This window comes from Marmota flaviventris, chromosome 4 (genome assembly GCF_047511675.1).
Source record: "Marmota flaviventris isolate mMarFla1 chromosome 4, mMarFla1.hap1, whole genome shotgun sequence".
In the NCBI taxonomy this organism is placed as follows: Eukaryota; Metazoa; Chordata; class Mammalia; order Rodentia; family Sciuridae; genus Marmota; species Marmota flaviventris.
Window position 1 is genome coordinate 142,806,242 of NC_092501.1, and position 26,196 is coordinate 142,832,437.

Here is a 26,196-nt window from a genome sequence, read left to right on the forward strand (position 1 = left end):
CTGCCAGGATTTTGGCCAGGCAAGGTTGCTTATCAGATGGAGGGACCCTGACCTTCCTCCCCAAGAGACCTGGACCCTCAGTTGCCTTGCCTCTGTTGAGCCATGACTGCTATAATAGTCCATTCATTGCCGTTGCTGAGTGTGAAAATACCAAAAGATGCCCAGTGAGTCCCCTGCACTCTGTTATTCTCCTTTTTGCCCCCATTGATCAGCAATAATTTTAGCTTCTCATGATAACCAGTGTCAATATCTTCTGCCAGACTAAAAACTCTTTCCTTTGCATACTGGTCTATTGACCTGGGGAGCTCGAAGTGATCGGATGGTGGGTGGTAGCTTCAAGTTCTTTGTAAGGATTACAATAAGTCAGTCGCTAACCCAGCAAATCCAAGGTTTCAAAGGAAGCACAGATTAGGAGTGGGTCACTGGGAGTATTGATGAGAGGACCTAATCCTAATCCTACTTCCATCCTATGTGTCTTGGACCTATATAGTCAACACGTTGGTTTTTCATCACAGTGACAAAATGCCTGAGGACAACTTTGAGGAGGAAGTATTTATTTTGGCTCATGGTGTCAGGTTTCAGTTTTGGAGGCATTTCACTGGACCTGAGGCAAGCAGAACATAATGGCACCCTGGGAAGCAGAGAGATAAAGAGAGGGATTGGGTTCAAGAAATACCTTCCAGGACACATCCCCAGGGACCTACTTCCTCCGATCATGCCTCACTACCACCAGTTCCCATTACCTCCCTGCAGTCCATACAGGTATGGATGAAATTAATCCACTGATCAGATCAGAGCCATCCTCATCCAATCACTTCCCAGAAGCCCCGCCTCCGAGTGCTGCTGCACTGGGGACCAAGTCTTCAATATATGAGACTTTAAGAGATACTACAAACCACACAGTACTGACTTTCAGCCAGTGGCACATTCCGCCACAAAATTCCGTCATCCTTCAGTAATTGCAAGAGGATGGTTGCAGGACCCCCATGGATACCCAAATCTGTGGATGCTCAAGTCTCCTATAAAACAGCATAGTAATGTTCACTTTGACAGCACATATACGAAATTTGGAATGAAACAGAGAAGATTAGCCAGGCCTCTGCACAAGGATGACAGACAAGTTAGAGAAACATCCCAAATTTTTAAATTAAAAACAAAAATAAATAGTGCAGTATTTGTGTATATCCTACATACATCCTCCCACACGCTTTTAAATCATCTCTAGATTACTCGTAATACCTAATATGTCATATAAATGGTTGTTACATTGTGTTCTTTAGGAAACAATGATAAAAAATAATATGTCATGTTCAGTACAGATGCAATGTTTTAAAAATATTTTCAATTCAAAGTTGGTTGAATTTATGTATGTGAACACTGCAGATACGGAGGAGTGTGTGTGTGTGTGTGTGTGTGTGTGTGTGTGTGTGTGTGTATAAGCTTTTTCTTCCTAGGGGGAGGTCTGTATTTTTCTTTTCTTTCCTTTTATTTTACCTTTATTTTGTTTATTTAGTTTTTTTATGTGGTACTGGGGATGGAACCCAGTGCCTCACCCATGCTGGGCACCACCGAACCACAACCCCAGCCCAGGTCTGTACTTTTCTGTCAGGCTGAGCTGAGAGGTGACTTTGGGCCTGAGCCTAGAAGCGTAGAGGGACAGTGTGGCTATAAGGTAAGGACCACAGCAGAATGTTGGAGGCCCTTGCTTAGGGGAGATGTTTACAGGAAATCAATCAGAATTTGCTCTCCCCTAGCTAGAGGGAGAGGGCTGCTTCTACAGATCCAAATAGCTCAAGCAAAACCAGGGACTCAAAATACCTAGGCTATTCAGCCCCCAAACATCCCCATTCAAGACCTCAGGACCTGACTTAGAAATGAGAGACCACATGTGGCTGTGCCTTCGGTCTCCCAGGTAGCCCTGCCATAATCTGTATGATTATTTTGGCCCCAAATCATTCAAAGCTAAACCTACTACAAAGCTTCTACCTTTGCCTCATGTCCAAGTCCTTCTAGTCTAGTCCACTAGAAGTGTGTGTTCAATTATTAGGCAAGTGAACCGGAGAAGCAGCTGTGTAGGGAATGGCACAACATGGAAGGGGGGCAAACTAAAATTAGATATAGTATTGAGTTGGTTACTGCTAAGAATGAAAGGTACCAGATTGTCCCAGGTCTTTTGAAGAACACTTTATGGAATGCATCTTGGGAAAGCCTTCCTGGGAGATAAAAGGAAGATGACATACTCTTTAACTGTTTCCTAGTGGTTAAAGGTGGTCTGCAAGTTTTAACTCATCCATTCCTCAAAATGTGCATGTGTAAGAAATGAGGCATTCCTTCAGGTAACCCATGCCATGGCACCAGAGATTCTCTAAGGAAGAACACAGAAGAGATGGCCAGGAGGCATCAAGATGAGGTGTCATCTGGTTATGCTGATGGTAAACTAATCTAAGCCTCTTATTGTTAGTGCAGCAGCCCTGGCACTAACAGCAGGACCAAGGGGGTTTACAGAGGTCCCTAGGCAATGGCCATTACATATTAATAAGCTATTATCCAGCATTTTAAAGTGTTTGAGTCTGGGGTTGTTTTGCCCCTAAAATATCTAGCCATATACCCAGGAGAATAACCACATTGGTCTCGGTGCCTGTGCCTCTACAGTGGACTGGAGAAGTCTCATCATGGCATAGGAAAGGAACCAAAAGGGTCAAATCAGAGATGTGGGGCTAGGGGTATAGCTCAGTGGTAGAGTGCTTGCCTAGCATGTGCAAGGTCCTAGGTTCAATCCCCATACTGAAAAAAAAAAATCAGAGAGTCACACCATCTGTGTCTTCATACATGTACCTAGGGTAATGATGTCCACCTCATTCCACTGTCTTTCCTACCCGCCATGTCCCCTCCCTTCCCCTGCCACCCCTTTGCCCTTTCTAGTGTTTGTCTAATCCTCTCTCACCATAGTAACATATTAAGCTCCCCCCTCAACCCCATTATGAATCAGCCCCCTTATATCAGAGAAAACATTTAGCATTTGGTTTTGGGGATTGGCTAACTTCACTTAGCATTATATTCTCCAACTCTATCCATTTACCTTCAAATGCCATTTTTAATGCTGAATAATATTCCATTGTATATACATACCACATTTTCTTTATCCATTCATCTACTGAAGGGCATCTAGGTTGGTTACACAGTTTAGTTTTGTGAACTGTGCTGAAATAAACATTGATGTGGCTGTGTCTCTGTAGTATGCTGTTTTTAAGTCCTTTGGATATAGACTGAGAAGTGGAATAGCTGGGTCAAATAGTGGTTCCACTCCCAGTTTTCTAAGGAATCTCCATACTTCTTTCCATATTAGCTGCACCATTTTGCAGTCCCACCAGCAATGTATGAGTGTGCCTTTTCCCCCACGTCCTCTCCAACACGTATTGTTGCTTGTATTCTTGATAGCTGCCATTCTGACTGGAGTGAGATGAAATCTTAGAGTAGTTTTGATTTGCATTTCTCTAATTGCTAGAGATGTTGAACATCTTTTCATATATTTGTTGATTGATTGTATATCATCTTCTGAGACTTTGTGTACAACCAGAGATATGAAAAATTGTGCTCTATATGTGTAATATGAATTATAATGCATTCTGCTGTCATATATAACAAATTAGAATTTTTAAAATCCCACTTATTACATATGAAATAAAGTTTTTAAAAAGAGAAAAGAGTTTTTTTTTAAGTTTAAAAAAATAAAAAGATAGATAGATAGACAGAAAAAGAGCTGAGATGAGGCAAGTCAACCAGAGGCCTCTAGACCCTGACTGAACTTAAAGACAGAAAGCCTAGCGTATTCTAACCACAGAGGTCCACAGAAGGTGCTAGTGAGCAAAGTGACCAGATAGAGAAGGAAAGATGGTGAGGATCCAGGGATCAGCACACAGACCACCTGAGTTCCACCTCCCATATTAAGAAAAAAAAATCAGAGATATTATTTCCAGTATGACAGTGTCTCTCTAACCAGAGCAGATTACTTAGTTTCTATGAATCCCAGCTTCTCTATCTATAAAAGGAGGAAAAATGAAAACCATATTATCTACCTTTAGGACAGGAATCAAAGAGGTAATCAATACAAGTGTTTTGTATGGTGTAGTGCCACACAGATATCATTTATGATGGCTGTCAACCTTAAGGCTTTGTCTTAGTGGTGTGACTATTCTTTATACCCTATCCCAGATACAAACCCATACTAAGTCCAGAGCTTTTGATTTAAAAAAAAAACAACATGAAACATATATTTGAGAGAAGGAAAGAGAAAGAAAAAGAATAAGGCAGGTATAATGATATTTTGTTTGCTTGTTTTTTTGCTTGTTTTTTTGGTGATGCTGAGGATTGAACCCTGCATGCAAGGCAAGCACTCTACCAACTGAGCTATATTCCCAGCTACAGATAGCATTTTTTAAAATGAAGTAAACATGTTCCAGTGGTATACTTTGTTGTATAAAACATAACCAGGAGCAAGGATGTGGATAAATCAGAATCCTTGTGCACTGAAGGTGGGAATGTGAAGTGCTACTGCTGCTCTAGAGAACAGTAGGATGGTTTCTCAACAGAATAAAACATACAAGTATCAAATGACCTAACAACTCCACTTTTGAGTATGCTCTCAAAAGAATCGAAAGCAGGGGCTCAAACAGAAATCTGTACACCTATGTTCACAGCAGCATTAGTCACAATAACCAAAATGTGGAAGAACTCCATGTGATGGATAAGCCCATGTGGTACAGACCTACAATGGAACCTCACTCATCCTTTAAAAGGAAGGAAATTCTCATGACGCAACAGTATGAATAAACCTTGAGTGAACTAAGCCACTCGCCAAAAGACAAATGATTCGCGACTCCACTCATATGAGGTATCAAGAGTAGCCAAATCCCTAGAGACAGAAAGTAGAATGGAGGTTGCCAGGGCCTGAGGGAGGGGAGGGGCTGGGAGATGGTGTTTAATCAGCGAAGAGATTCTGAAAACACTTCCACAGATGGACAGAGGTAGGTGATGGCTGCACAACACTGTAAGGTACTTAATGCCCCTGAGATGGACACTTAAAAATTATTAAGATGGCAAATTTTACGTTACGTATAGTTTGCCACAACTTTTTAAAAATGTAAACAGGGACTGAAATAATACAGAAGACCAAAGGGTGGTTTTCATAGTAATTTTAAAAAGTTATTAAATGGCACTCTCCCCAGCATAGATTGCACAGTTGGTTAGGGTCCTTGAAGACTGCCTGTGATCTGCCCTTCACTCTGATATCCTAGAGCTTAAGGGCTTCATGTTTTCTTCTGAAATTCAACTGCAATTTAGAGTCCTATAGTTGATATCCTAAAAAGCCCCCGGGTCTGGCTGGGTTTTGCCTCAGTGATACAAACTCTTTTTTCACATTTGCCCTGAAGCTCTGTTTTTCTTCCCATTTGAGTCTGCTCTACATTTTGGTTTCTGGTGGCATGAAGAATGGGAAATAATGCAAAATCATAAATTCTGTTCCTAGACCTAAGGTAAATCCCCCCAGGCAATTATGTTTCCTACAGAGGAAACATCAGTAAAATAAAAATGACTGTAATCTTCTTTTATGCTATTTGAATTTCAAATGCATTATGAGTCCCTTGAGAATGTGGCATTAATTTAGGACTATAAGTAAAATACTGTGTATCTAAAAACATGTTCTTGTTTCCCTTTGCTTGTTTTATGTACTGATGATGGAATAAACATCAGTGATTATTGCAAAACCTACCGAAAAGTGTATGCATAGATTTTAACACAATCTATAGCACACAAATGATCCTTCTCAGGACCCCTGATATGTACAAACCAGTTTTCCTAATGTCCCAGATAATCCACTTGTCATTTTATGTTATAGTTTCTAAAAACATAATCATAGAAGACCTTGAGAGAGACTTTTTAACAATGAGATTCCCCCCGGCATTTTATCGAAGATCTCAGAAAGGCATTTCTCCAGAGAACAGTAAGTATTGACAAAAAAATTTAAGCATTATTACAAAATTTGCACAGTGCGGGTATATTTCTTTGGGCCTTCCACATTTTGACCAATTTTGTCCTAGAAAATCCATTTCTTTTTTTACTAGGCGTTTATTTCTCAAGAGGTGTTTGTTGGGCACCTCCTTTACACCAGCATAATGTGACCACAACAGCCACAATGACTACAGTCCTGGCTCTTAGGGAATTTATGTCCTAGGCAATTCCAGATTTATGCAAGAAGTGTGGAAAAATAAATAAGATGATAATGATAGAAACTTGAAGGGTTGAGTATCTACCTTGGAGGGGAGAGAGTTCTCCACAGGTGCTTTGGATATATGGTAACTCATGTTATAGGTCCTAGGGGAATAGCCTTTCAAGAGAAAGTGACATGCCCCTAAAGTAGAAAAGAACTTAGTAATTATATCTTTATATCATAAGTTTTTATAAATTTCAGGATTTTTTAAAAAGTCTTCATTTCCCCAGAATAGAATCATTGAGATATAGAATTTAGCGTGTTTATGGCTTCACACAGTAGATTCTATGCACACAAGCACATGTATGTATTTAGAGAGAGAGCTAACTAAAAGTCTGCACCAATTTATACTGCTGACTTTGATGTACAAGAAGGACTGTTTCACTTTTTTTATGTCCTCTTAAAATTTTTCAAACTCAGTTAATAAAAATAGCATATCTCTCTCCTCATTATTTGTTAGATTTTTAAACATAACATTGAAAAATACATAAGAATTTATGTAACATATATGTAAGCTATATAGCAACATGCACTCATGACCCAGCCCACTAAACTTCATCCACTGCTGGGGCTCTTCCTATCCCAGGTCCCTTATCTCCTCCTAGCTCTACCCGCTTCCCCAACATGAGTTTATTCTGAATTTATGCCATTATTCTCTTTCAAAATAATTTAATCACATATATATGCATAACTGAATTATATATTGGCAAAGCTTCTTTTTTAGCTTTAGAATGGATATCATACTAAATAGTGTTCTGAAACTTGCTCTTCTTACTCAACGTACTATTTTAAGATTGATCTATCCTGAAGCACATAATTGGAGCATGTTCATTTTTCACTATTATACAATATTCCATCATTTTTATTGGGTTGTTTCCATTTTTATGAGTCCATATGAACATTTCATAAAAATCCCTTTATCTATCAAAAAGTATTCAAGATAATGACAGATATTTTCCCATGTGACTGTACAAACATTCCCACCAGCAGCATATGAGCATTTTCATTTATTCTCATCTTCTCCAACACTTGATGTGGTCAGATTTCTTGATTTTGGGAAATCTAGTCTAACCATAGTCCTACTTGCTTTTTCTCTAGTTATTATGGTTAGACACTAAACATTTTTTCTCTTTTGTGAAATACCAGCTCATGTCTTTTACCTTTTTCCAGTTGTATGTGGTAATCTATCCCACAGATTGGTAGACGTACACTGCATATTCTGTTTCTGTGTGTTAAAATATACTCCATTTTCTTTTTGTGGTAGTGGGAATTGAACCCAGGGCTCCCGAGTATGGCTTGATTTCCATTTTCTTTCTGCCATTTTTTTTTAAAGACTTAATTTTTCAGGTGTCAAATTTTTCAAATTGTCAATCTTTTCTTTCATGAGTTAATGTGACTTGCTTAAGAAATTCAAAGATTAGAAAGATATTCTATATTTTGTTCTAAAAGTATTGAATTCCTGCTTTTCACATTTCAAGCGCTTAATCAAGTAGAATTGATTTTTGTGTTTTGTGGGAGGTGAGAATCTAACTTCAGTTTTATCCATATGGAAACTCAAAAGTTCCAGAACTTTTTATTAAATAGCATTTTCTTCTCTCAATTATCTGCCATGGGCTGGTGCTGTGACTCAGAGGTAGCACACTTGCCTTGCTTGTGTGAGGCACTGGGTTCAACTCTCAGCACCATATATAAACAAAGGTCTATCAACAACTAAAAAAAAAAGAAATTTTTTTAATTTAAAAAAATTATCTGCAGTGCTATTTCTGTTATATATCAAAGATCCATAAGTATGTGGGCTTCTTTCTGAACTCTTTATTTTGTTATACTGGTCAATTTCTCTGTCCCTGCACCAATACTTACTGCATAAATGCCAAAGATTTATAATGTCTTTATATCACCTAGGGAAAATCCATCTATCTTATACTTCGGGACTATTTTTGACCCTTTCTATTTCATGTAAATTTTCAAAGCAACATGTCAATTGCAGTGAAAATCCCAGTTAGCTTTTATTTGGAATTTGAAGATAATTGATAACTTCACCATACCAAGGATTCCTCTCCAAAAGCATGAATATCATTCAATTGGCTTAAATGCTCTTTAATGATTTCCAATAAGATTTTAAGATATTCTCTATGTAGGTCTTGCACATCTTTTGTTAGAGTTATTTTTAGTGTGGCAGCCAGTTGCCTCTGAAAACTTTCATTCTCCTCTTCCTGCACGTTTGTCCAGCTAGTGAAAGATGCGATTCACCCCAAGAGTGAAACGGCACCATCGTGCCGTTTCTAAGGGCCTCCTGCTTAAAGAAGCATTGCTTTCTTAGACTTCAGCTTTTCACAATAGAGTTGACCACAGCATCAACATGGGAATGACCCAGACTTCATCAGTCAGATGTGAACAGCGCTCATGAGAATGACTTTAAATGGAAGGAAACTCAGCCTTGGATGGCTAGTTACAGCACAGGCATCCCACCAGATATACCAGCCAACCCAAAACTGTCCTTCCTATTCAAGCCATGGTCTTTGGGGGTATAATGGTATGGTACACTCTCTTTTTTATACACGATTAGATTCTCTTTGGTGATGTATAGCTTAGAAGTTTTCCATCTTGCTTAAGAGTGAGGTAGGGGCCATCATTGGTCACAGAATGATGAGAGACCCTGGAGTGGATCTGGACCCAGTCGGAATCCAGAAGCCACGTAACCTGCAGCCTGAGGCAGAGTCACCAACCCAGCGCCACCCAAGACAATCAGAGCAGGGTGTGCTTGCAGACTTGTGCGTGAAAAAATGCTGCTGTTATAAACCACTGAGGTTTAAGGGAATTTGTTTTGTGTAATTGCTGTGGCAATTGCTGATAGATACACTTATTTATCATAGTGTTAGAGAATTTATTTTTAATTTTTAGGACTTTAATGTAATTATTAGCTTATTGCTGTATCTATTCTCCCCTGTGTTATACTTTGCCTTATATTTTGAGGGTCTCTTGAAGTTTACATGAGGAAATGTTTATTTTAAATTAAATTAGTCTATTTTATTTCCTTTGACATTTTTCTATTTTTGAACACTCCTTTCCAATCCTGAAATTTAACAAATAACCAATTTCGTTTTCTGTTTTTCTAACACTCAAAAATAGGTAATTCTAGCCAGGCACCATAGCACACACCTGTAATCCCAGCGGCTCAGGAGACTAAGGCAGGAGGATCCTGAGTTCAAAGCCAGCCTCTGCAAATGCAAGGTAGTAAGCAACTGAGTGAGACCCTGTCTCTAAATAAAATATAAAATAGGGCTGGGGGTGTGGCTCATCTCCAGCATGAAAAAAAAAAATTTAATTCTATAATCTATCTGGAATAAAAGAGGTATATTAATCATTTCTAGATCCTCCTATTTTCTCCTGAGTTCAATGTAATAATGTGGGGGCCTTAAAATTAATTCTATTTCCAATTGGAAAAATGTTTAAATTGGAAAACCATTAAGATTATGTAAGTAGTTACCCTTTTAGCTAGCATGTTTGTTCTTTACTTTAAATTTTTAATTAAATTAGCATACCAATTTAACTATTCCAATTACGCTGTGTTTAGCCAAGCTGAAATTAAACTTTCAATTGCTGCCCAATTCCTCTAGAGAATTTTAAATTTACCAGAAACTCCTAGTAATACTCCACATCTCTCTTCCTTATTAGCCCAAATTATGTAGTTGCTTTAAAAAAAAATAATCCAGTGTCTAGATGACCTTATGACCCTCTTCTCTGGCAACCCAAAATTGAAGGATATATATTTTATTATGAAAAGGACTAGACAACTGTTGTGTGAATAGCAATTCCACACTAAAGTGGAGCCTTCTCTGACTCTCCAGTTGGCATTTGTTGTGTAACCCCACAGCAGTGTGTATAGGGGTCTCACACTACAATGTACTTCTGTTTACATTTTTCCCCCCACTGGGCTGAGCTCACCCCTTATTCATTTCTAGTTGTCTAACACCTATCCTGGTACCTAGCACATAGAAGGTGTTCAGTAAGTATTGGTTGATTGATGATCGACTGATTGGAAGTTTGCACTGGGTGATGGGAAAGTGAACAGCCTCTTTATTTAGCTTCTAGTCTCTCTCCAGAACAGTTAGACCACGACCAATGTGAAATTCATTCCATTTTTGTTGAAATGATCATTTCTCTGTGTCTCTCACTCTAAGTACTTTTTGGAGGGCCCAACGACAAAGCAAACAAGAAAGAAGGGATTCAAAAAAGATTGCCCCCAGTTGATGGTGGGTCACATCCTTCCCCTGGGCTGCAGTTTTGCCATCTGTGAATTGCAATGTGCCATCACATTACACAATCTGTTAAGTCCTCACAACTCGAATTCTCTACAAAACTAATCAGAGTTAAAGGCATTCATTAGGCAGCCATATTGCATATGGAAAGACGGGGGGCTTGGTGTAAGTCATATCTGGCATTGACTCCAAACTGCCAGTTACCAGCTTCTCAAACTTAGGCAACTGATTCAACCTCATTGGCCCTCAGTTTTCTATGGGTATTATAAATACCTCCCTTACAGAGTTTCTGTGCAATAGAGTAGATAAAGTCCAAAGCCACTGTGCTTAGCATAGACAGAGACTTGAATTGTGTAAATCACACTCCTATGAATACACCCAGCAGACGCACACATTCACCTTTCACTTATGCTCTGCTATCACTGTGCACACACACAACAACATTGGTAAAGACAGCAGAAGACCACCAGTTGCCATGTAGTTGCTTTCTGTGGTCCTCATACCACCATCATTGTCATAAAAGAGAGGCGATCGCAGAGGTAAAGATTTAATGGCTAAATATCACCTTACTTATATTTCACAATCATTAAATAAATGTTCCCCATGTAATCTTCTGATATGCAATAAAATAAAAAGTCATCAGATATATAGAACCTGGGAATGGAGTCGTCAAGTTCTTTAACCCTGGACAAAGTTACCATTAAAGGGTTTGGCTTGCCCTGACCATTCATAAATAGGCCCATTCCGGTAATAATTTTTAAAAACTATAAAGAGTATTTCATATACAGTGAGCAAGATTACATGGTGGCACAGTGAAATAGTGCCAGCAACTGTTCAAAATGTCAGTTTCTGCTGCACTTTCCATCTTAGAACTGGATACTGCTTAGAATTTAGAACTGGATACTGTTGTGAATGCTTATTCTGAGACAAAAATCACCTACCTACAGGGTGACTCACTTTGGAGTTGATATCCAAATCTACAACAGTCTTCAAAAGTCCAGATGGAGAAAACCAATAATTAAATTATTGTCGCGGAGCCGGTTTTCAAATTTCCTACTGCATGAACATTTCCTCCAGATTCTGAACTAGAGCTAGTACCTAGTCTGTCCGGCAGAGGGCAACAGGACCCACGGGACGGCGCTGGAATGCCGGTTCATTTAAAGGGCCCAACAGGACCGTCTGCAGAAAGCTGTGGTCACTAGGGCTGACGCTCTATCCCTGGCCAAAAGGGCACCAAAGGGTCTGAGTAAAATGAAAATGCGGATCATTTGTTCCAAAAGAAGGAAAAAGTTTTGCTTGGTTCCGGAGTCTCTCTCGACCTGTCCCCCGCTGTCCTGTTTGCTAGTTACTGTCACACGCCCTCCCTCCGGCATGCGGGGTGTTGACAGGCGGGGTGCAGACCAGCAGCCTCCGAGGCCGGCAGGTGACCCGGTGAGCAGAGGGTGTGCCCGCCCCCAGCCACCGTGTGGGGACTTGGGTGCAGAGCGGCAGCAAGTGACGTGGCGCCCAGGACGCCGCGGGCAGCAGGAGGCGGGAAGGACAGAGAACCCAGGCTCTGAGCCCTCTCTCTGCACTGGCTCCATTGTCGGATCGGACTTCGCTTTCAGAACACCACGCAAAGATTAAAAAAAAAAAAAAAAAAAAGTATTAAGAGTTTCAAGGTAGTGGCCACAGAGCCTTAGCGCCCAAGTGGCACCGAGCGGAGCTTGCAGGTCACATGGGTGTACCCTAAACTCAGTCTGTGCTGACCCCTGTGTGCTTCCCAGTACCTGGAAGAAAGGGAGATTTTACCCCCTTGGCGCTTTAATACCAACCACCAGCACCCCAGGCTCCTCTCGCTCCTCCATGTCCCTCGTGATCCTCGTGATCCTGGAACACACAAGCTTGCTCTCCCACGGGGCCCTTAATTGTTGCTCCCCAGAGACCCCAGAACTCTGCCCTTTCTTGAATTGGCTCTGTCCAGATGTCACCTTATCAGAGGAGCTTTTCCCAGCTGAGACAGCAGCCAAGCCCAGGCAATCTAACCCTGCAACCAGCTTTTATTCTCTCATTGTACTGACCACCAAGACCTGATGTGTTGGGTGTTTTTTCATAGGTTGGTTGGTTTGCTTGTTCTTGGTCCCTATGATCTAACTCATGTCTAAGAGAGCAGGATTTGGGGTGTCTGGGTGGTGTTTTATTCACATCTCCAGCTCCTAGAACAGCATCTAGGCTGTGTGAACACTCAAATGTTGAAATAAGGGTACAGGTCTTGGCAACCGGTCTGTCTCAGGGCAGATCAAAACCCTGGCAGGTCCTACTACCAGGCAGGGTCAGGGGAGTGGCTGGAATGGGAAAGATGTCTTCGCTTGTAGGCAGATTTCCTCTAAAAGTAAAGCCAACTTCACATAGTGTCTTTAAATTTCCCCATCTCCTAGTCTCTGGTATTTTTATAACACCAAGAGTGACTTGGTCACACCCTTTACTGGTGAAATAATTAAGGCCCAGAGAAGTGAAGAATCTTACTTAAAGTCACACAGCTCAAGGTGGCAGAGCCAAAAGACATAAAAATCCAAGACTCTTGAGTTTAATCTTTGCACTCTTTTCAGAGATCATACCATTCTGAATGTGTGGTCTGCAACCTCAGCTTGTAGTTTTATTCTGGGGTGAGGAGACAGCCACCAAGCCCTTCTGCCCCAAACAATTCTACTTAGAGGCCCAGCACCTTGGGACTAGACTCCACTTGTTTGCAGAGCTCAGTCAGCTTCTCCTGGCTTTCAGTGCACAGTCAGCATATTAATAATTATTGATTAATAAGACCAAGCATGTGGTGTTTCTAGGCAATTACATATTGAATGAGAAGAGAAAATAGAGGGCCGTGCACTGTGTATTGTGAAACATTGCAATAGATAGGCATGTTCAAAATTGTGTGACTCTGAGCACTTGCTTCCTAAATGATCATTGATCTCTGGTCCCTATGGAGTTCATTGTCTAGCCCTGAGCAAGGCACTTGTTCCAGCCCATATACTGTAGCTAATTAGACACAACTACATTTCACATGAGGGTTTCCTTTGTGCTGAACTTTAATATTCAGCAGGAGAATAGTCACTGCATTCCTTTAATTGAGTCTTCCTAATTAAATTGCAAATTGTGATTGCTTCTTCCTCTTGAAATGAAGATCTTAGATTTCACTTGAGTTTCTATGCTCATGTTTTATCCTAACCATTTTTAAAAGCTTGACACATCTAAGTAACCAAGTAGACTACACTATTCATAATGTCTAGATAAATATCAAATTGCTATTCGTCACTAATCATCATAACATGACGACCTAGTAGTGTCTGATGTGTATGTACTATAAAAAGGGCAAGAATAATATGCTTCAGTTGAGCTAGACAAAACTAAATATATCCTACCCTTGTTTATGAACCACCAGTTTCTTATTGGAAATTCCATCTGACTTTACACACTTAGGAGATTATGAAGATTAACCCTGTTGGAAAAAAATTAATTATAAAGAATAAATTTTGGCAGCAAATGTATGTTAATAATATTATTATTTACAGCATACCTGTAAATAACAGATTGGTAAAAATGATGAGATTCCTAGAACACATAATTTTTGAACTGGGAGAGATCCCAAAGATAATCTGATTCAAATTCATTTTACAGAAGCATCAACAAAAATGCAGAAATATCAAATCATCAGAATTTCAGATACCTATTTTAACATTATTTCTACAAGGAAGTCTATGCTAGGATAAAATTCAGTAATAAATTATATTTAAAGAGGGGATGAATCTTACTATTAACTCATATAGTATCATCACAATGTTGAGGCAACTAATATCTCTTTTCTGGGCACCAGCTTATTTAAAGAGGTTTCTATAACTCTTCTTAATACATCTGGCTTCCTAGATCCTTCACCACCCTGATCACCTGGGATGTGGTTGAAATCAAAATAAATAAACTTCTATCCTCGGCCTTCATCTCATCACAATAGGGAGTGGTGTGGTTATCCCCTCTCTAAATCCAGATAGACCTAACCAATGGACTCAAAATCACATCCAATTTGCAAAAATCTGCAAAAGGTAAAACCCCTAGGCCCCTTCTAAGTAAAATGCTTTCAGTCAGGGGAGAGCAGTCCTGTCTGCTTCAAATCCCTTTCCTGACTTCTTGCAAGAGCATCACAATTTTGCTTTGGGAAGTTACTGATCTATTCATTGGAGAGAATTTGCCAGTCCCTGTTAATGCAGAGGCTCTGAGCTACTTTGGCCATGAGTTGCACTTCTGACTCCAGCTAGACCAACCAACTGCTCTCTTGCTCCCCCTACCCAGAACCCTGTTTTTCCTCCCTGCCCCTCCATCTTGATCCAGGAGATGCTAATTGCAGCTCACCGCTCAAGTGGAAATGCTGTAAAGAAAGGGTCACTTTTAGTTTCCTAGATCCTCAAAGTTCTTCTGGCTCTGGAGCTTCCAAATCTTGGTTCTTGGCTTTTCCTTTGAGTCTTTGGGTAACTCAACATCTTCCCAGGAGATTTCCTCTTTTGGCTTTTTGTTAAAGTCAGTGTCAGTTGTTCACAGTCTCTACCTGGTACCCCTGGCCCTCAGCCTGAATGTTCCTGCATTATTTGTTTCCTTTTATGTCTCTGCCCCACTACCCTCATCCATCCACCCTGTTCTCCGGTGGAACTCCAGAACCAAGAACTGTGTTGGTAACATGGGAAGCGCTCAAGAAATACATGTTAAATGACCAACGATTCCCTAAACAGTCCTGTGGTATCTTGGGATGACCAACAGAAGAGATGGGAGGGTTTTTTTAGTCAATTCCTCTAAAACAAAAAAAGAAAAAAGAAATGGGGAGGAGGGATCTACACAAGGGTATTTAAAATCTGATTCTCACTAAATCCGAGTCTTATTTTCTGCCAAATTAGCCTTAGAATTGAGCAGTTGGGCAAAGGACAGAAAGGACTTGGTGACAAAGTGGATGGTTCTGCTCATTCTGCCGCAGAGCAGCTGAGCCCCCATGCTGTAGCTGCGGGGGCTAGAGCCACGGTCAGACTTCCCCTCCACCCTAGCCCAGCAGCCAGGAGAAAGCAGCTGAGTGGAAATCATCCATGTGGAAATGACCTTGCATTACTGCACTCGCTCTGTAATCCATGGTGGATTTAAAGTAGACCTAAAACTAGACACAGTTAAAAAAGAAGTGAGGGGATGTTTAACAATATCAATAATGACTACAAAATGGACAGATGATCTAAATAGACGTTTCCTAAAAGAATATATACAAGTGGCCAAAAAAGAATATGAAATGAAATCAGTATATCATAGAAATATCTGCATTTCCATGTTTATTGCTATTGTTCCATGTTTATTCATAGAAGTAGAAAATCGAATAGTGGTCACTAGAGGCTAAGAGTAGGGAGATGGAGGTTGGATAATGGGTACCAAAATACAGTTAGGTGGCAGGAATATTCTAAAGTTCTTAGAATGGCTGCATTTTACAACAATGTATTATATCTCTCAACTGGAAGAGTTTAAAGTTTCCCAACAAAAAGAATTGATAAATGTTTGAGATGAAGATGCTAACTACTCTGATTTGATCATTACACATGGTATATATGTATCAAATTACCACACCCTGCCCCGTAAATAAGTGCAACTATTATATGTCAATTAATTTTTTAATGAATATAAATAGGAAGGAAGGAAGGAGTTGTGCGGATAGGAAATATGAGGCTAATTGTTAGCTAAGAAAGATAATTGGATGAATATTGAAGACGTAAGAGCAATAAGAAGATGCTCACAGACTCCCACTCCTAGATATGGAATAAAATCATAGTGATTAAACCCACAAAAAGCTGTAAAGAGGATTTGTGCCACGTGGCTGCTAACTCACAGAGGCCTAACACATTTGCTTGTTAATAATAAGAGGACGTGAAATAAATGGTTATTGGGTACGAGATGCTGACTGTGCTAAGTGATTCACACATCTTCTTGGGTGAGTGCACAGTCTCCTAGGGTAGGTTCTACTACCATCTCCCATTTTTTAGGTTAGGAAAGTAAAGCTTAGAGGGTTACCATAAGTGGTATCTTTGCTGTTCAATTTAAGTTATCATGGGGGTCCTATGCATGGGACACTGGGGCATGATGGATTAAGCCAATTTGCAGAAGGTCAAGCACCTAGCAAGATTTCAAGCAGCTAGCAAGAGATGTTAATCTGCAGAGAAATAGGACCAGAAAAAGGACAGAGGCTAGTGAGATCCAAGTATCACCCACATCATGGATATGAAGGGAAAATTAGAGACAAGATTAGGCAAAGAGAAAAACAGAGTGGATCTACGGGTAATCAAACTGCCCAGCTTTTGTGGGGACCTCAGTGTGTCCTGAGTCCCTTTTCCACAGCTAGTCCCTCTTTATTTGCTTCTGAACCACTTCTTGTCCACCCACCCCAAACACCTGCCCTCCCCTAGTAGCAAACATGAGAAATTGCTATTGTGCATTCTGTTTCTGTCTCACTGAAAAATAATGCCTTCTTTTGTCTTAGTTCCTCCCAGAAAATAATCTTGCCTTTGAGTCTTGAAGACTCTGGACCCAGAAATGGCAGATCTTTGGAGATGCCCCAAATTTTGAGAAAGAGAAGATATGAACCATGCAGCCCAAAAAGAATCAGATCCTCTTAATAGAGGTTCTTAAATGCCATCCTGAGACTCATGGGGGACTCCAAGATTCTTTCAGTGGATCCAGGAGGCCAAAACTATTTATTTTCATAAGAGCAAAAATGATATTCAGCTTTCTCACTTTATTTTTCTCATGAGTATACAATGGAGTTGTCCATAGGCACCTAATTCAACGGATTACATGCAGAAGAAACGAGAATCGTACTATCCTCTACTCATCTGGATTGTAGAGTGCTACCTCCCTAAACCTCCTCACCTCATTTGTGGTTCCTTTGACGAGGCTTAAGAATATTGGTGTCCTTCAGAATTCCTATGAGCCCCTATGCTCTCTCCCTGGAAAAATGTTATTTTCTCTAAAAATTTTATTTCTTATTTTCATCTCAAACTAACAACTACACATGGGTCATTTGTTGGTTTTTTTGTTTGTTTGTTTGTTTGTTTTTGTTTTTTTCTTTTACTTTTGGTTTTAGTAATTAACATCTTTGTTTTGCCGTTTTATACAAGCCTAAAAATGGTCTCTTCCCAGTGAAAAATTTATACTTTGGGCAAGTTGTAAGTCTCACTTTTTTTACAGTAGAACTATTTCAATAAATCATTTCTTTCCAGGGAACCCCAGTCATGATAGTCTGGCCACCAAATGGTTAAAGGTGGTTGTTAACATCTCACTAATAGACAATCTCCATTTTCCACAGAATAAAACTGCAATGACGATAGGTCATTTCCTAGTGCTGGCAGTTGCCTTTCTAGAGCCTTCTGTTCAAGTTGGTTTGGATGTTTTGTCTTCCATATATGGCAGAGGATCTGGTACCTAGGACAGACTGTTCATTTGGTCTGTTTTCCTCTGGATCCTGATGTCCACCAGCATTTTCCCACTCATTTCCAAAAGCTTTTCGGTATCAAGCTCAGCTTCTTGCCTTTTCTCTGAAAGAATCTCACATTTGTTCGGGGGTCTTCAGACTTTGGCAATGACGAGCTGCTGGTCTGGGCTCCTTTGCTGCCTTCAGTCAGGGGGTTCTTAGGCAGGACAGAGCTCGTAGGCTCTGTAACTTCTCTAGCTCATTTGATAAATGGCCATTGTGATATCTGATTGTCATTTACTGCAAAGCACTGCAGAGACAGGAACATGGATATTTCCAATTCCAGCATCTAAAAATGTATAGAAGAAATTCCAATGTCATAAAGGATTAGTTGCTCTAATCTGGGCAGACAGGCTTTCGAGAACAGCTGGTTTTCATCAATTGACGGATTAGAGGAAAGGTCTAACAACGTGAGCATCTGTGGAGCATCATTTGGCCTTTCTGAAATGAAGGTGCTGCTGGAGTCCAGGTTCAGCTCCTCAAGAAATTACCACCCAGGGGCACACTGCGGCACTTTGACCTGTGTTATTCCTGTTTGACTGAGAACTAAACCATTCAGTGCAGGAAATGTTCCTGTTAGAGACGGTGAGCCAGAGGGAAACTGCAGTTTATTTTCACTGTGTTAAGAGGGACCAGGTTTTGGAGCTAATCAGCAAAATGGATCACTTCACTACATGTGACAGCAGGTTTTTCGAGACATTTACTCTTGTAATTTTAGGATTTGTTTTGGCAATACCTCCTTTTTAACCAGCACAAATTACTTCACGTTTCCTTAGAGAAGATTCTTGTAACTTGCTCAGTTGACTCTGCTGTTTAATCACAGAGTTAAAACCTATGGTTTCCACAGATTTCTTCCCAGTTGTAACGATTTGCTCTTTCCTGTCATCATCTGACACACCGTGGTTCTTTTTGGGTTTTTTTGTTTTGTTTTGTTTTGTTTTTGTTTTTGTTTTTTGTTTGTTTATTTTTGAAGTCTTGATTAAAGGAGGTTTCTCAACACAGTGATAGGAGTTGTCACTTTGTTTCCCACAAGCTCTTGTCCTCCAGCACAATGCAACATGAAGAAATTCTGAAAGGTTGGAGGGGGAAAAAGAAAATCACTGACTATTATAAAGGTAGAGGAGATAGACAATGTCTTGCTCAGTTGCTGACTGTCTCACTAAGTTACTGAGGCTGGCCCAAAACTTGCAATCCTCCTGCCTCAGACTCCCAAGTCCCCATACAGTGGTTCTTAATTGCAGTAAGAATTTTTACTCCAAAATTTACCTTGTTTGGAAGAATAAAGGATCCTCCTATTGAGTGCCTGATTTAAAATACACAGTTGCTTCATGATTCCCATCATGCTTTGCACCCTCACTCACCCCCCCCCCACCTCCGTCCCCCTCTCCCCCCGCCCTTTCTTTCTCTCTCTCTGGGTTGTCCCACTCTACTCCTAACCAGTGTCATGCCACAGGACAGACAATGACAGAAAAAGCACAATGTTGCATGTTCTTCATCACCTTTAACTCTTCAACCAATGACATCAAACATCAAAGTGTCACTCATTATAAGACAGAGTCCAAAACATGAAATCTTCAAAGGTGTCTACTTGCTGCACATCATTGGGAATAACTCACAAAGGAACCCTGTGGTTTTGCTCTACTTGTTTGACTATAGCACGTCTCTGCCTGTGGTGGCTGGGTAGTTGGTCCAGGTGGCCCCTTGCATGCAGCTGGCAAACCATGGGTGATTTTTGAATCAACACCTCCAGACTGGAAATTTTTTCTATATATATAACTAGAGAAAACTCTTCCTGGATATCTCACAGAAACCTCAAATTCAAATGTTCAGAACCGAGCCTGTTGTTTTCCCCAAATCTTCCCCGATCCTATGCACCTGTGACAGTTAATGGCACCAGTTACCTGTATCAACCTGAACCTGACTCATCCCACCCCTTCAGATGGCTCATTCAGTCAGTCCCCTAGAGATTTCACCTGCAAAATCTCTCTCCAGTCTGTCCAGATTCCAAACTTATCATCTTTATTTGGACCACCACCTACCATCTCTCCCACTTCCAGTCTTGACCCAATCCAACTAATTCTCAAACCACAGCCAGATTTCTAAAACCACAATCTGGTTGTATTACTCCCCTTGATTAAAACCTTTTGGTCATCTGCTAGGACAGACCAGATTTTCCAAAGAGCTATGACAACATCTCCCATTCCACATGGTCCCTTCAATGCCACCTTGCCTCTACTCCATTGCAAGATGGAGGCTGGTTTCCCTCCCCTTGGATCTGGGCTGGACTGAGTGACTATTGTGTAATCAAAAGAATGAAACACACGTGATTGTGCGTGATGTCCAAGGCAAGAGGATAGGGAGCCTTGCAGCTTTAGCCCAGGTCTCTTGATAACCCCCCAGATTCTTCTCTCAAAACCCAGAAGCACAATGTAAGGAACCCAAGTCAGCCTCAAAGAGAGGTCACCTGGGAGCCTCCAGTCTATACCTGAGCCCAACTTTCCAGCCATCCCAGCCCACACACCAGATAGAGGAGGAGAGAAGCTTTGGGTGACTCCATCCCCCAGACATTTGCTCTATATCTGGCCATTCAATATTTGAGCTAAGACCCAAAGTACCACATAACAGAGACAAGCCATCTGCTATAGTTTGGACCTTGAATGTTTCCTAAAGGCCCATGTGTTAAAGGCTTGGTCCCTGGGTGGCAGTATTGGAAGATTGTGGAATCTTTAAGAGGTGGGAGCTAATGGAAGGAAGGTCTTCAGGTCAGTGCAGCATGCCCTTGAAAGAGATTGTAGAACTCCATCCCCTTCCTTATTCTCTCTTTTGCTTCCTCTCTTTTTGCCACAGATGAGTGGTTTTGCTCTACCTTGCACTCCCACCATGATATGCTGCCTTGCCACTGGCCAATCAACAGGACAAGAAATCATGCACTAGAACCTCTAAGACTGTGAGCCAAAATAAACCTTTTCTCCAGGTAAGTTGATTGATTTTCTTAGGTATTTGTTATAGCAGTGGAAAGTTGACTAATACAACATCTCTGTGCCTGTTCAGAATGCTCTACTCACAGAAACTGTGCACGTAACAAAAAGGTTATTGTTTGATGCCACTTAAGTTTGAGGTGGCCTGTTCTGTAACCATATGTAACTTCTTCCAATGTCTTCAAGATATCAACCTAAATAACAAACAAAGCAGCTTTCCATAAAAGGATTTCATTGGGAACAGCAACCCACTGCAGTGTGAAATGTGCACACACATTCAGGGAGGCCAAGGGAGGTGAGGGTTTTTAAAGGTTAAATGAGAAGTACACATAAGTTGTTTTGAGACAAAGGGAATGCTGGTTGCAGAGTGTATCACAGGAGTTGATATCAGTTTGTTAGTGGAGATGGTGTTTCAGGAAAGTAAGTGTTCGCATACATCTGGCTAGCTGTCTGCATGACTCATGGAGCAAGCCACAGACTGGAAAGTCCTTGGCAAAAGTTCTTGTTACAGGTGTCTGTAAGAGCCAACCAGAGCGTCTTTGTGATAGTTCTTACAGACATGAGTGCACGAGTGCTGTCCCTTCTTTGTCTCCTGGTTTGTGTGGATTTGACGCAAGTGACTCCATCTTGATATTGACAACTTTCCCAAAGGTAAACTTATTGCTCTGTCCTTTAGGACTCCCTTTCTGCTCTGCTGTCAAGTCCCTTCCTTGCTCAAGTCCATCCTCCAACTCTGCTAACCAGTCAACTCTCTGATCAAGCCATGCTCCTCCCCTACCGTCTTTGTGCACTTATGGCACCCTGATTGATTGACACATCCACTCACCACCTCCACCTTCCTTCCACTTCCTATTCCCAGCCTTCCTTGCAGGTAGGGCAGCCATTGGTGACATACCCCACCCATGGCAGTGAAGCCATAGTCTTCTAGGAAAGCTTTCACTTTGCTGATTTAAAGGAGAGACTGTGCTCACAGCATTTCCTCATTTGTTGGACCTTGAACCCTGAAATGATATTAGGGCAGCAACTGCTATATTGTGTTCATGAGGGAAATGACAAGAGAATCACAAATGCTGGCTTGACGTGGATCTGCTAAGTCAAGGCTAGAAGCTGCCTCCTCCAAGTCCTCATGATGTAGAGAAAATGGACCCCTACCTCTTCCAGTCATCGATAATCAGAACACTCTTACTTGAAGCCGAAGTCATTCCTAACTGATGCGATGTCACTCCTTCTGTCTGGACACTGCCTCTCTTCTCTTCATGCCACTAGTTCCTTCTAATGCTTCAAGTCCAAGCTGAGGTTTCAGCTCCCCAGGATTTCTTCAGAGTCTGGATCTGACCACCCCACAGCAGCATTCATTTCCCCTGCTTTTTTTCTTGCTGGGATATCCTGCATGACATTGTGTCATAGGCTGAACTGGGCCCACCCACCCCCATTCATATACTGGAGTCCCAATTGGAGACAGGGCCTTTAAAAAGAAGTTCATATGGGTGAACCCTAATCCAATATGACTGGTGTCCTTAAAAGAGGAGGAGGTTAGGACCCAGACATGCACAGAGAGATACTATGTGAGGACACAGAAAGATGACCATCTACAAGGCCAGGACAGAGTCCTCAGGAGAAATCCCTGAGGATTTAAATCAGACTTCCAGCCTTCAGAACTGTGAGAAAATGATCCTCTATCATTTAAGCCAACTAGTCTGTAGTGGCTTGTTGTAGCAACTTGAGTAGACTAATACACACCTAATATGGCCAATGTGATGGGACATCACTCCCCCTTGATTAGGTTACCTTATATAAGCATCTGTCATCACTGCTTGCAGAAAGAGAGAGAGAGAGAGAGAGAGAGAGAGAGAGAGAGAGAGAGAGAAGGCGGGAGAGAGAGATTGACTCTTATGCAGGTCTTAAAGAAGCAAACTGCCATATTTATTGTAGACCATGAAGCCTATAGATCTGGGAGTGGCCTCCAGCCAAACACAGGAAAGAAGTCAGAGCCCTCGGTTCTATAAGCACAAAGAAGTGGATTCTGCCAACGACCACTTTCACTTTGTGTCAATCAAGCTCCAGCTGAGAATTAGCTTGGCTGATACCTGTACTATATATAGCCTTGTGGAGCTGGCCCAGCTAAGCCAGGCCTGAACTCCCAAGCCATCATCTCCTGAGATTATCCATGGGTGGCATTTCAAGCCAGCAGGCTTGTGGTAATTGGCTACAGCAGCATAGAAAACTAATATATGCCTGCCGATATGTTTTCTGTTTCCTGGTGGGGATGAGAAAGGCTCAGTGTTTTAGTCAGATTTTTCACTGCTATAACTAAAGGACCTGACCAAAACAATTCTAGAGGAGGAAAGGCTTATTTAGGGACTCACAATTTCAGAGGCTTCAGTCCATAAACAGCAGGTCCCATTCCTTGGGGCTCAAGGTGAGGCAGGACATCATGGCAGCAGAGTGTGACAGAGGGAAGCAGCTCACATGATGATCAGGAAGCAGAGACTCTCTGCTCCAGATACAGAATATATACCCCATAGCCATGCCACCAATGAACCACTTCCTCCAGCCACACCGCACCTGCCTCCAGTTACCACTCAGTCAATCCCATCAGGGATTAATTCACTGATTAGGTTAAGGCAACAACTTGATCACTTCTCCTCCAAACCTTCTTGCATTGTCTCACACATGAGCTTTTGGGGGACACAACATCTAAACCATAACAATCGGTAAGTGATTTTCATAGGACTTCAAGCTAGTAATGTTCATTGGAAATTCAGGAATTACACTGGTGCAGAGAAGAGAAAGGGAAATGGCAGATATTATGAGACACTCTACCACCTCCAAACATATTTTTTCTGTCAATGTTTGACTGAGTGAATAACTGGCATAGTGTAATGTGAAGAGCACGAAGAAGCTGTCAAAATGTATCTGCCCCACCTTCCTATCTTGACACCTAAGAAATCCATCTGCAATGTGACTCAGTAGGCAATAAGACACATTTGGAGTCCTTTTTTAAAATGCACATGCCTGAGCCTCACACAGGATGTCCAGGGGCTTCTGATACTTGCATCTGGTGACTATCCTTTGAGAATCACCTTGGAAGACACTGTTAAGTAAACTGTCAGACACAAAAAGATACATACTGCATTCTCTGACCTATATATGGAAGCTAAAAGTCCAACTCATGAAAACAGAACACAACAATGGTTACCAAAGCCCTGGAAGTGGACAGCAGGGGTGGGGAACAGGATGGAGAGAGGATGATTAAGATATGGGGGGCAGTTGGATAGAAGGGATAACTTGTAATGTTCTATAGCACAGTAGGCTAACTATAGCTGATGACAATTGATGAAATATTTCAAAATAGCTAGAAGAAAAGACTGTAAGTGTTCCCAACAAAAAAATAAATAAATAAAATAAATTTCTAGTGTGATAATATGCCAATGACCCTGATCTGGTCATCACACATTGTATACATGTATGGAAATGTCACACTGTACCCCATAAATAAGTATAATTATTATGTGTCAATTAAAATTTTTATTTAAAAAAATCACTTTAAGCTCCTTCAGGAGGTAGGTATAGTACAATTCAATGCTGCAATCAAGGGTGCAGAAATGTAAGCATTGGAATTGTCTCTAGTAGAAAGTGGCCTTCTCCCCTTGCAGTCCAGCTTGGGTCCCATGGGCCTGTCCTGGAGCCACACCTGACTCTGCGGTCTCTGTGGTGTCATCACGCCATCTCCATCATGCCAGGCTCTTAGGCTGATGTCCAGCCTGTTCATACCTCCGCTCAGCCCCGGGAAGGTGGATGTGCTGTCCCCACTCTGGAGCTGCTCTCAGCCAACACATGGCCTTCAAATTGAGCCTGGGAACACCAGGACCCATACCGGGTCAGTCCCTTTGGCTCCATAAGCAGAAACTCTGGACCTGAGCTGCAGTTGACCTGGTTTTAGAACCTGAGATGTTACCCCATAAAAGTCCCCTGGGCTCTGAGAGAGGTGGCACTGGAGCTCTTTGACAGTTTGCTCGGACAGATCCAGCCCTCCCTGACTGGTTTCTCGCCCAGCTCCTCCTTGGACCTGTTGTGATATTTAGGACATCACCAAGTTGGGAGGTCCAACCAAGGATGTCAGGAAAGTACCAGTGACTCTTTCCATGTGGTTCCAACCCTGTCCCACCTTCCCCCTCCCTGTCACACCCACATTCTAGGTATCCACTGCTGTCCCTAAAGGGGCATGAGGGTTTTTAAAATTTTTTATTGGTGCATTATGATTATACATAAGAGTGGGATTTGTTATGCCACATTCATTGATGTACAGAACATGATTTGATCAATCTCGTTCCCCAGAACCTTCCTTTTCTCTCCCCTCCTCCCTCCCCCTGATCTATTTGCTCTACTCTGCTGATCACCTTTCTATTTTTATTATTACAATTATTACATTGTAATTATATATATATAAGCAAGATGCATTTTTTCTTTTTTATTTATTTTTTAAATTTTAAGCTGTTATATATGACAGCAGAATGCACTACAGTTCATAGTACACATATAGAGCACAATTTTTCATATCTCTGATTATACACAAAGTAGAGTCATGCCATTTGTGTCTTCATACATGTACTTAGGGTAATGATGTCCATCTCATTCCACCATCTTTCCTACCCCCCATGCCCCTTCCCTTCCCCTCCCTCCCCTTTGCCCTATCTAGAGTTCATCTAATTCTCCCATGCCCTCCACCCCTAATCCCACTATGAATCAGCATCTTTATATCAGAGAAAACAACATTCAGTATTTGGTTTTTTGGGGGATTGGCTAACTTTACTTAGCACTATATTCTCTAACTTCATCCATTTACCTGCAAATGCCATGATTTTATTCTCTTTTATTGCTGACTAATAGTCCATTGTGCATATATACCACATTTTCTTTATCCATTCATCTGCTGAAGGGCATCTAGGTTGGCTCCACAATTTAGCTATTGTGAATTGTGCTGCTATAAACATTGATATGTCTGTGTCCCTGTAGTATGCTGTTTTTAAGTCCTTTGGGTAAAGACTGAGGAGTGGGATAGCTGGGCCAAATGGTGGTTCCATTCCCAGTTTTCCAAGGATTCTCCATACTGCTTTCCAGATTGGCTGCACCAATTTGCAGTCCCACCAGCAACGTGTGAGTGTGCCTTTTCCCCAC

General features: G+C 41.3%; 1 non-coding gene and 1 pseudogene across 1 annotated transcript; one reads left to right on the forward strand and one right to left on the reverse strand.

Moving 5' to 3' along the window:
• Positions 1 to 1,039: 1,039 nt before the first annotated feature.
• On the forward strand, positions 1,040 to 1,144 carry LOC114087504 (U6 spliceosomal RNA). Its single transcript, XR_003581839.1, has one exon. It is a non-coding gene; the product is annotated as a U6 spliceosomal RNA (small nuclear RNA).
• A 16,693-nt stretch (positions 1,145 to 17,837) lies between these two features.
• On the reverse strand, positions 17,838 to 22,183 carry LOC114087311 (tubulin-specific chaperone E pseudogene; annotated as a pseudogene).
• Positions 22,184 to 26,196: the final 4,013 nt, after the last annotated feature.